Raw genomic sequence first — 11,469 nt, 5'->3', positions numbered from 1 at the left:
TCATAAATTATTCAAACTAGTTTTTTTTTTTCTTATCGTATTAACCACATCAGTTATGAGACTCACTCCTATCATTTAAATCGGCTACATATACTCGTAGAGCTTCGACTGCATTCTGTAAGATTAAATACACCTGGGTAAAACACTGATCATTTGGTGGCCTGCTGCTTCCACTTCAGGCTTCGGAAAAGTTACGTCAAGTACTCTCTCTCTCTCTCTCTCTCTCTCTCTCTCTCACTTTGTGTGTGTGTGTGTGTGTGTGTGGTGCAGGAGTGTTAGGAGGGGAAGTCCGTGCAGATGAAAGTTAATTCTGCCTAACACCGAGTACAGAGACACAAGAGCTGCTCATACGTCCACTATTCACGGGGCTGGTTCATATAGAAGAAGCGCAAATCCAGTCTTCCATTAGCCGACATCAAATATTCATTTTCTGACTACACGTATCACGTTCAGTCGCAGCTTTCCGATCTTGTGAGCTCCTCATTAGGTCTGTTGATGAAATATCGATATATGACATATTTTTCCCGCCGATATATCGATATCAAAATTTTAATATTGAGCGCCGCACGGATTAGCAGAGCGGTCTCAGGCGCTGCAGTCATGGACTGTGCGGCTGGTCCCGGCGGAGGTTCGAGTCCTCCCTCGGGTATGGGTGTGTGTGTCTGTCCTTAGCATAATTTAGGTTAAGTAGTGTGTAAGGTTAGGGACTGATGACCTTAGAAGTTAAGCCCCAGAAGATTTCACACACATTTGAACACTTTTTCTAATATTGAGTACCGATGTTTTTATTTTATATTATATTTTTATCACAGTTTTCGGTAAATATTCGAAGTTTGTTCTTTTGAAATTGTAGCAGAACATAATTTTACCTTCATTGTGTGAAAGAGTCTCAGTATTTTTTTTAGCTTTTATCACGTCCAGTCTTTCTCTTTACTGCGTGAAGCAAATATATGTGTCACAAAACAAGAAGTCCGATTGGACTGGGGGGGGGGGGGGGGTGGCGATGAAATTGGAATAACAAACTTTCCGATGTGAAGAAATAGCACTCCAGTTGCGTTTGCAAAAGACAATTTTTAACGCCAATATTGTGTTATTTCTTCACATCGGCATACTTCAGAAACAGTCGTCGAAAATGATGAACAAAAATCTAAATGACAACATTGTTCTTTACCACGGGGAGTGACGTGTGAGGGGAAACGCTGACGTAATCGGTGCTCGGTGCTACCAACAGAAACTGCAACGTTTAGCTTCACCATGCAGTTCTGGCGTTGTTAGCAAAGTGGTTATCGTCAAGCGTGAACGTGCAACGTTTCCCTTTCAGTTCTTGCTCTAAGGGAGGCTGACGCTACTAGCTTCTTGATATACAGAATAATAATAGCTCAGTACTTAAATATACAGGTCTAAAACCGACAGTTTATTTACAACGTGCAGCCGATATTTTTGTAGGCAGGTACTTCGATATGTTTTCCGCCGATATATAGAAATATCGACACGTTTTTCGGTATTTAGAGAGCCGATAATGGTTTTTTAAATGTCGATATATCGGATTCCTGATATTTTTAAAAATATTAACAGACCTATTCCACATCCGAATGTATCTGCAACTGAAAGCTGTTTAGAAAGGAATTTTGTTTCCAATTTTTTCTCCTTCTTTACCCTTTCGATATCGATCTCATTTGTCGGACCAGACATGTTCAACTCAAAATAATAACGTACAAAAAAGAAGGGAAAAACACATAGTAAAGTTGGTAAGTAAAAGAGTAACGTAAAAAGAACGTTAAGGTAACATAAAAAGAAGGTTAAGATACTAGAATGAGTCTAATACTTGAGCAACGACATGGAGACAGGAGACTATGGTGCATATGGATTCGGCGCAAAATAATGGAAGACCTACTATTATTTCAAAAGATAAGCTAATGTTTATCTCCAAAACTAAAGAAATTGTAAGTAGGCTGTTTATGTTTTCTTATTGGCAACGTTACCTAGCGCTCTGTATGAAAATCACTGGCTGTGCTGTGTGCAGTCTGTGGCTAGTTTGCATTGTTGTCTGCCATTGTAGTGCTGGGCAGCTGGATGTTAACAGCGCGTAGCATAGCGCAGTTGGAGGTGAGCCGCCAGCAGTGGTGGATGTGGGGAGAGAGATGGCGGAGTTTTGAAATTTGTAAGACTGGATGTCATGAACTGCTATATATATTATGACTATTAAGGTAAATACATTGTTTGTTCTCTATTAAAATCTTTCATTTGCTAACTATGCCTATCAGTAGTTAGTGCCTTTCGTAGTTTGAATCTTTTATTTTGCTGGCAGTAGTGGCGCTCGCTGTTTTGCAGTAGTTCGAGTAACGAAGATATTTGGTGAGGTAAGTGATTTGTGAAAGGTATACGTTAATGTTAGTCAGGGCCATTCTTTTGTAGGGATTTTTGAAAGTCAGATTGCGTTGCGCTAAAAATATAGTGTGTCAGTTTAAGCACAGTAATGTACAATTTTTCTAAGGGGACGTTTCAAAATATGTAAATCTCCTTACGTTGTGAGACAGGTTACTCCGTAATAATTTCAACATACGGGTTGCTTCCGTAACAGAGTACAAAACTTTAATAGGACACAGAGGATGCGCCACTGAACAACTTGAGGCAGGGAACCTGGGATCGGAGAAGCCAGTTTAAGGAGGTAAATAAAATCACATTACTCTGGTAGAAGATGTTGCACATTGAGATTGTAGATTACAGTTTCGGCCAACATATTCACGACAAAACGTACTTGATGGTGTGACTCTGCTACAGCGTCAGAGGCTTCCTCATCATACACATGACTATTCTTCCTGTTCGAAATACCGTCAAGATCACATGAGGCTTCGTCAGTAGAAAGCACGATTTGGAGGAAATCTGGTCCGTCAATCTATTGTTGGAGCTTTCAAGGCCACAATGTGGCCCTTGGTGCAAAGTGAGTCACAAGCACTGCATGGACTCGTTGTGGGTGATATGGGTGTAATTGTTGTTCGTGGTGTGCTCGCCACACGCTAGTATATGCAGAACCCATTTCACATGCAGTACGACGAGTACTTGTAGCAGGTTCCGCTGCGACATGTTCCAACACTTCCTCTTCAAAATTGGATGAGCGAGTGGTCCTGATATTGCCAGGTCCCTCGTTTCTTTTTCCCTATGAACCAGTCTCCCGCATTCGTCGGTCGAGAGAATAAACATTCGTCGATACCTCTTAGGAAACGTCTGTTGGGAAATCTTTCCCAGAACAGTCTTTCAGTAGCGAGAGCATTGCAACGTACACTCCTGGAAATTGAAATAAGAACACCGTGAATTCATTGTCCCAGGAAGGGGAAACTTTATTGACACATTCCTGGGGTCAGATACATCACATGATCACACTCACAGAACCACAGGCACATAGACACAGGCAACAGAGCATGCACAATGTCGGCACTAGTACAGTGTATATCCACCTTTCGCAGCAATGCAGGCTGCTATTCTCCCATGGAGACGATCGTAGAGATGCTGGATGTAGTCCTGTGGAACGGCTTGCCATGCCATTTCCACCTGGCGCCTCAGTTGGACCAGCGTTCGTGCTGGACGTGCAGACCGCGTGAGACGACGCTTCATCCAGTCCCAAACATGCTCAATGGGGGACAGATCCGGAGATCTTGCTGGCCAGGGTAGTTGACTTACACCTTCTAGAGCACGTTGGGTGGCACGGGATACATGCGGACGTGCATTGTCCTGTTGGAACAGCAAGTTCCTTTGCCGGTCTAGGAATGGTAGGACGATGGGTTCGATGACGGTTTGGATGTACCGTGCACTATTCAGTGTCCCCTCGACGATCACCAGTGGTGTACGGCCAGTGTAGGAGATCGCTCCCCACACCATGATGCCGGGTGTTGGCCCTGTGTGCCTCGGTCGTATGCAGTCCTGATTGCGGCGCTCACCTGCACGGCGCCAAACACGCATACGACCATCATTGGCACCAAGGCAGAAGCGACTCTCATCGCTGAAGACGACACGTCTCCATTCGTCCCTCCATTCACGCCTGTCGCGACACCACTGGAGGCGGGCTGCACGATGTTGGGGCGTGAGCGGAAGATGGCCTAACGGTGTGCGGGACCGTAGCCCAGCTTCATGGAGACGGTTGCGAATGGTCCTCGCCGATACCCCAGGAGCAACAGTGTCCCTAATTTGCTGGGAAGTGGCGGTGCGGTCCCCTACGGCACTGCGTAGGATCCTACGGTCTTGGCGTGCATCCGTGCGTCGCTGCGGTCCGGTCCCAGGTCGACGGGCACGTGCACCTTCCGCCGACCACTGGCGACAACATCGATGTACTGTGGAGACCTCACGCCCCACGTGTTGAGCAATTCGGCGGTACGTCCACCCGGCCTCCCGCATGCCCACTATACGCCCTCGCTCAAAGTCCGTCAACTGCACATACGGTTCACGTCCACGCTGTCGCGGCATGCTACCAGTGTTAAAGACTGCGATGGAGCTCCGTATGCCACGGCAAACTGGCTGACACTGACGGCGGCGGTGCACAAATGCTGCGCAGCTAGCGCCATTCGACGGCCAACACCGCGGTTCCTGGTGTGTCCGCTGTGCCGTGCGTGTGATCATTGCTTGTACAGCCCTCTCGCAGTGTCCGGAGCAAGTATGGTGGGTCTGACACACCGGTGTCAATGTGTTCTTTTTTCCATTTCCAGGAGTGTATTTATCCATACCCAAGGTGCATGTTAGTGAGTTCTGCGAAACTGTACCAGTACTGCTCCATCGTGCTGTACTGTGCGTATCTGAATAGCATTGAGTAATGAATGGGTCTGTTGTCGATTCATACCACGTTCTGTCATGGGACAATGTAAATACACACAACAGAGCCACCTTATGGACAAAGAAAGTAAGCAAAACCTGCATCATGAGTTCCTAATAATCAGGCTCGCCCTCCTCGTTTCCTTGCAGGAAATAAATAATGTACACATAAACACCACAGTACGTATAAACTTGTAGGCATGTTAGTTGTAAATAAGCTGGAAAACAGTAGTGCTAGACAAAGCAGTAGACAGTTTTACTTTCATTTCTCCTTAAGCTGGCTTCTCCGACCCCGGATTCCCTACCTCAAATTGTTCACCGGAGCATTCTCTACGTCCTGTCATATTTTTCCACGGTCTTATGGAAACACACTGTATAAGTACTCCGCAAGAACGCTTTTAGTTTGAGAGGAGATTAAAACTAATGCAAGGAGGGAATGTCGTAAATGTTGATGTGCGATTGCTGTATATCGGTTTGGGGTTGTGTTCATGAAGCAATCTATAACGAAAGTAAAACGTGTAATAGCTGTACCTTCGGACTATGTATAATTAGCATAGTCACCGTCACGAAGGAGTAATATTACCATCGAGATGGGTTAATCTATCTACTGTGGACCAACTGCGGACAAAATGCGACCCTCGGTGCAAAGTCAGTCACAAGCATTACACAGACTCGTTGTGGGTGATATGGGTGTAATTGTTGTTCGTGGTGTACTCGCCACACGCTATGTGCAGAGCCCATTTCACGTGCATTCATCTTCATGGTATTCATGCAGTCATTCTGAAATCTAGATACTGCAAGTTATCGGCTGATGACAGTTCTTTGATAACTGCAAGCGAGAACCCACGTTTTTATGGACGTTACCGTAGTTTATTGCTGTGTTTTATTTTGACCCACCACCTAAATTCGTATAGTGTGGCATAGCGTACCGCATTTGGGTACAACATTTATTTAATAACATGAGATCTACAACCTTTAATTAGTTCCTAACTAAGCATTCAACTAAATATGGTTAGAAAAACAATATTAAAAATGTTGTTACTGATAAAATAAATTACTGATTAATAATAAAATTCAATATGGTTCGATGAAATCTAAGAAAATATTAATTCTTATACTACTTTCTAATCTGTTTTATAATCTGTTTCGCACACTCAGTAGCAAGTGATTGATGTGCTGTAACCTTCTCTTTCACTTTACAGACAATCACATGATATGGTCAGTTATAATCGGTTTCCACAGTATAGCCTGCCTTCACTGTTGTAGTCGCGTCCCTGTGTGGGGGTCGGCCGAGTACGAGGTAGCTGGCGGAAGAAATGTCACCCCTTACCCCCAAGTATTTGGCAGACTGGGAGAGAAGAGATACTGGTATATAGTTCCTCATCAACTCACTTTGATTCACTGTCCAGGATGGAATTCCTAACTTGTCTGCAGTGTCTCAAATATTTAGTGCATATGAACTAACTGGTGGTGATCCATTCGTCGAGCCGTCTGTTCTGTTGTTGGTATTCGAGGGCAGAAGTCTATGTGTCGGCACCATGTTTAACCCCTCCCTTGTCACATCATCATACGTCACAAACTTGACACCACACACACACACACACACACACACACACACACACACACACACACACACGCACAAGCGCGCACACACACATTTCAATCTGCTGTACTTAACCGATACACTGAAGACGCAAGCCGCACAGGCCGTAGGAAAAGCACGGTGTGCGGAAAAAGAGAACCGTTTCCGGTTAGACAGCTAAACGTATCCCTCGACGTGTCCCGACGTGTGTATTTCGACCATACATTGGTCACCTTCATTTCACTCAAAATGGTCAATGTGGTCATAGTCGGTGAGTGAGTCAAATAAAAAAAAGAAGTGTACACTTGGCGGGTGTAGATGATAGGGCACTAGGGCGTTCAAAATTACATGGGCCCAAACATCCCGTTTGCCAGCAGGACACCGATCAGGCAGGTTGTGCAGGTATTCTCTAGTGGGGGATGTTTACACGGTATCAAATGAGACTTCCGGTGTACCTGTCATCGTCTCTCAAGATTGATGGGGTAGAAACTTACTGAAACTTCCTGGCAGATTAAAACTGTGCCAGATCAGGACTCGAACTCGGGTCCTTTGCCTTTCGCGGGCAAGTGAATTTTGGAAGGTAGGAGACGAGGTACTGGCAGAATTGAAGCTGTGGGGAGGGGGGCATCGTGAGTCGTTCCTGGGTAGCTCAAATGGCAGAGCACTTGCCCGCGAAAGGCAAAGGTACCGAGTTCGAGTCTCGGTACGGCACACAGTTTTAACCTGCCAGGAAGTTTCATATTAGCGCACACTCCTCTGCAGAGTGAAAATCTCATTCTGGAAACATCCCCCAGGCAGTGGCTAAGCCATGTCTCCGCAATATCCTTTCTTTCAGGAGTGCTAGTTCTGCAAGGTTCGTAGGAGAGCTTCTGCAAAGTTTGGTAGGTAGGAGACGAGATACTGGCAGAAGTAAAGCTGTGAGGACCGGACGTGAGTCGTGCTTCGGTAGCTCAGATGGTAGAGCACTTGCCCGCGAAAGGCAAAGGGCCCGAGTTCGAGTCTCGGTCGGACACACAGTTTTAATCTGCCAGGAAGTTTCATATCAGCGCACACTCCGCTGCAGAGTGAAAATCTCATTCTGGAAACATCCCCCAGGCTGTGGCTAAGCCATGTCTCCGCAGTATCCTTTCTTTCAGGAGTGCTAGTTCTGCAAGTTTCGCAGGAGAGCTTCTGTAAAGTTTGGAAGGTAGGAGACGAGATACTGGCAGAAGTAAAGCTGTGAGTACTGGGCGTGAGTCGTGCTTCGGCAGCTCAAATGGTAGAGCACTTGGCCGCGAAAGGCAAAGATCCCGAGTTTGAGTCTCGGTCGGGCACACAGTTTTAATCTGCCAGGAAGTTTCATATCAGCGCACACTCCGCTGCAGAGTGAAAATCTCATTCTGGAAACATCCCCTAGGCTGTGGCTAAGCCATGTCTCCACAGTATCCTAGAAACTTACTGTTAGTTCATGTGCATCCATCTTGTAACATTTATATCTAACTGGTCTCTGAAGAAAATGTAGTGTGATGCAATATACATTAAACACAACTGGACAAAACATGTTGAACCGAGATGCGTCGTGATCACGCGCTGGTTGTGTGGGCGATCATGTGAAACAACAGGATAATACGATTTCTCATCTTCCACTGGCTACCCTATCCTCTTATTGGCTAAAAGTCGAGAACAGGGACTCCAGTTCGGCACCAGATTCGTGACGTCACTTCAGTGCTGGGGGTTGAGTTTCTCAGTTCAGTCTTGGCAGTTGGTCGCTGTGACATGTACACACTGCGACAGCGCGGTTTTTAATCATGTGTAATCTTTGCACTGTGATTGTGACAAAGAGCAGTGGCTCACACTGTACCATAGAAATAAATTATTCTGCCATCCCTAAAAATTGCGAAATTATTCAGCAGATTTGGAGAATCCACATTCAGCATATGTAGAGAATCCTGGATCCTTTTTACAGTCACAAGGGGCGTCTTCAAAGGACCTACAAATGTACGATATATTGTGCAAGAGGGACACAACAATACAGAGTGCAAGGTGAGTGGACAGAACTTTGGGACGAAGCGCACATGCACAACCGCAACTCCCACGCTGTTTGGCTGTAACAACCAGTCCACATAGTCACGTTTTCGAAACCAATTTCGAGCGAAGATATTGCAGTCTGTTCGCCTACAGACCGCTGAAGGCCACCATTATCAGTATTTTCAGCAAGACAATGCACCACCTCTTAGCCCCTGAATTGCCTAGAATTGTTTGATGAACACTGAAAAGACCAGAGGGAGGTGATGATTCCCTAAACCACCTGACTTCAACCCTATTAAGAACGTGTAGGCCGCCAACGAGAGAGAGGAATGCGTCTCGGTTCCAGCTGCTACCGACCTGGGTTGTCGTCATGGGTCAGGGCATCTCCCCATCGCTCTCGGTTTCCCGTTAAGTCCATGGCACAGCGCTTCGCTACCACCATTAGAACGAAAGCGGGTACTACACGCTACTGAAGAGATCCGTTAATTTCACATGCTAACGATTGTATCTTACACATTTCTTTATGCAGTTTCGTCTTAGCTTCCTCAACAAGGCCAGTGCCAATTACCTGTTCACTTCACTGGACGCTCACGTGCATGTGACCAAGGTGCAACAAAAATAAGAAAATTTCTTTGTGGTATTCTGTAACTCTCTCGCTTCGTAAATCAAAGATGACTGTGAACTCTCGAACCATTCTAAACCGACTACTTCAGAAGAAAACTTCGTACAAGTTACAATTCTACGGAAGAAAGGTTGGTGCTGATGCAATGTGACAAACACTTTCGGCTCCTACATAAAACTGCTTGAAATTATCCGTTCATTTCCACACAAAATTTTCATTTGTGTTCACTCTATCAGCGTTTTTAGTGTGGGTTTTTGTATTTGGTTTTCCTTTTAGAAATTATCCTCCGTCTTACTAGCATGTAAGTCAGAATCACCTATTATTCACAGTGACACAAGAGGTATTGTGTGGGATAACTTCTGCGAAGTAATCTTGCAAAGCCTGATATGAAAGCTCTCCTCTCCTTAATTTATATACTTTCCTAGAAAAGCCTTTTGAAACTATTAAGGTAATGTAATCGAAGCATAAGGTCAAACTATCTTGCTTTGATAACTAGTAAAGACGATGTTGTAATTACTGATGGTCAACTAAATCATCGGCAAAATACAGTTTCAGTTTCATAATCCTCTGACCAAACGGAATTATATCTCATCAACAGTCTGTATGATTCCTATTTTGGCCGGCCGAAGTGGCCGTGCGGTTAAAGGCGCTGCAGTCTGGAACCGCAAGACCGCTACGGTCGCAGGTTCGAATCCTGCCTCGGGCATGGATGTTTGTGATGTCCTTAGGTTAGTTAGGTTTAACTAGTTCTAAGTTCTAGGGGACTAATGACCTCAGCAGTTGAGTCCCATAGTGCTCAGAGCCAACCATTTGATTCCTATTTTGGCATTTCTAGTGATTTTTACTCTTGCATATTAGTTTCCTTCGAACACAGTTCAGTCGATGTATAAGAGGCGATAAAAATTATTCGTTTGAGGGCGTTGCTGCAGCATATATACAATCCAGCGCGACTCCGATGTGGGTCTATAAACACCGACATGTAGGCACATGTTTAGTGTGGCCTACGAATGGAAACTTTTATTTGCCCCTCACATTACAAACGTGCTTTTCGAGCGAACAAGACCGGAAGTTTGTGAGATCCTCCGAATGCCACTTTGATGCACTCAATTGTCAATACAACTGGCAATCAGCATGCTTTAATATTACTCGTACACGAAGCTTAAGGGGGGACGTTAAAGAAAAAACACACTGAGTCCTGTTGCGGCTCGCGTTGGTGCTGTCTGTAGGTTTCCGTCCTCTGTTGGAGGCCAGACCGTATCGTTTAGTTGACATGGTTGAGTTGTCTGTCTTCTTCTCGTGTTGACTGGCGCCACTTGGTTTCGCAAGCGTTCCATGTCCGCTAGTGGCAGCAGCAGTGGTTATCGATATGTAGTAACTGTGGCCCTATCTTTGAGGCGACGTTATTGTTCTTCCGGGTCGTGTCAATGTACGAGGTGCATTCAAGTTCTAAGGCCTCCGATTTTTTTTATAATTAACTACTCACCCGAAATCGATGAAACTGGCGTTACTTCTCGACGTAATCGCCCTGCAGACGTACACATTTTTCACAACGCTGACGTCATGATTCCATGACAGCGGCGAAGGGTTCTTTAGGAGTCTGTTTTGACCACTGGAAAATCACTGAGGCAATAGCAGCACGGCTGGTGAATGTGCGGCCACGGAGAGTGTCTTTCATTGTTGGAAAAAGCCAAAAGTCACTAGGAGCCAGGTCAGGTGAGTAGGGAGCATGAGGAATCACTTCAAAGTTGTTATCACGAAGAAACTGTTGCGTAACGTTAGCTCCATGTGCGGGTGCGTTGTCTTGGTGAAACAGCACACGCGCAGCCTTTCCTGGACGTTTTTGTTGCAGTGCAGGAAGGAATTAGTTCTTCAAAAAATTTTCGTAGGATGCACCTGTTACCGTAGTGCCCTTTGGAACGCAAAGGGTAAGGATTACGCCCTCGCTGTCCCAGAACATGGACACCATCATTTTTTCAGCACTGGCGGTTACCCGAAATTTTTTTGGTGGCGGTGAATCTGTGTGCTTCCATTGAGCAGACTGGCGCTTTGTTTCTGGATTGAAAAATGGCATCCACGTCTCACCCATTGCCACAACTGACGAAAAGAAAGTCTCATTCATGCTGTCGTTGCGCGTCAACATTGCTTGGCAACATGCCACACGGGCAGCCGTGTGGTCGTCCGTCAGCATTCGTGGCATCCACCTGGATGACACTTTTCGCATTTCCAGGTCGTCATGCAGGAGTGTGTGCATAGAACCCACAGAAATGCCAACTCTGGAGGCGATCTGTTCAACAGTCATTCGGCGATCCCCCAAAACAATTCTCTCCACTTTCTCCTCGATCATGTCGTCAGACCGGCTTGTGCGAGCCCGAGGTTGTTTCGGTTTGTTGTCACACGATGTTCTGCCTTCATTAAACTGTCGCCCCCACGAACACACTTTCGACACATCCATAACTCC

Source organism: Schistocerca nitens, chromosome 1 (genome assembly GCF_023898315.1).
Source record: "Schistocerca nitens isolate TAMUIC-IGC-003100 chromosome 1, iqSchNite1.1, whole genome shotgun sequence".
Classification (NCBI taxonomy): domain Eukaryota; kingdom Metazoa; phylum Arthropoda; class Insecta; order Orthoptera; family Acrididae; genus Schistocerca; species Schistocerca nitens.
Note: the sequence above shows the minus strand (reverse complement) of the source record.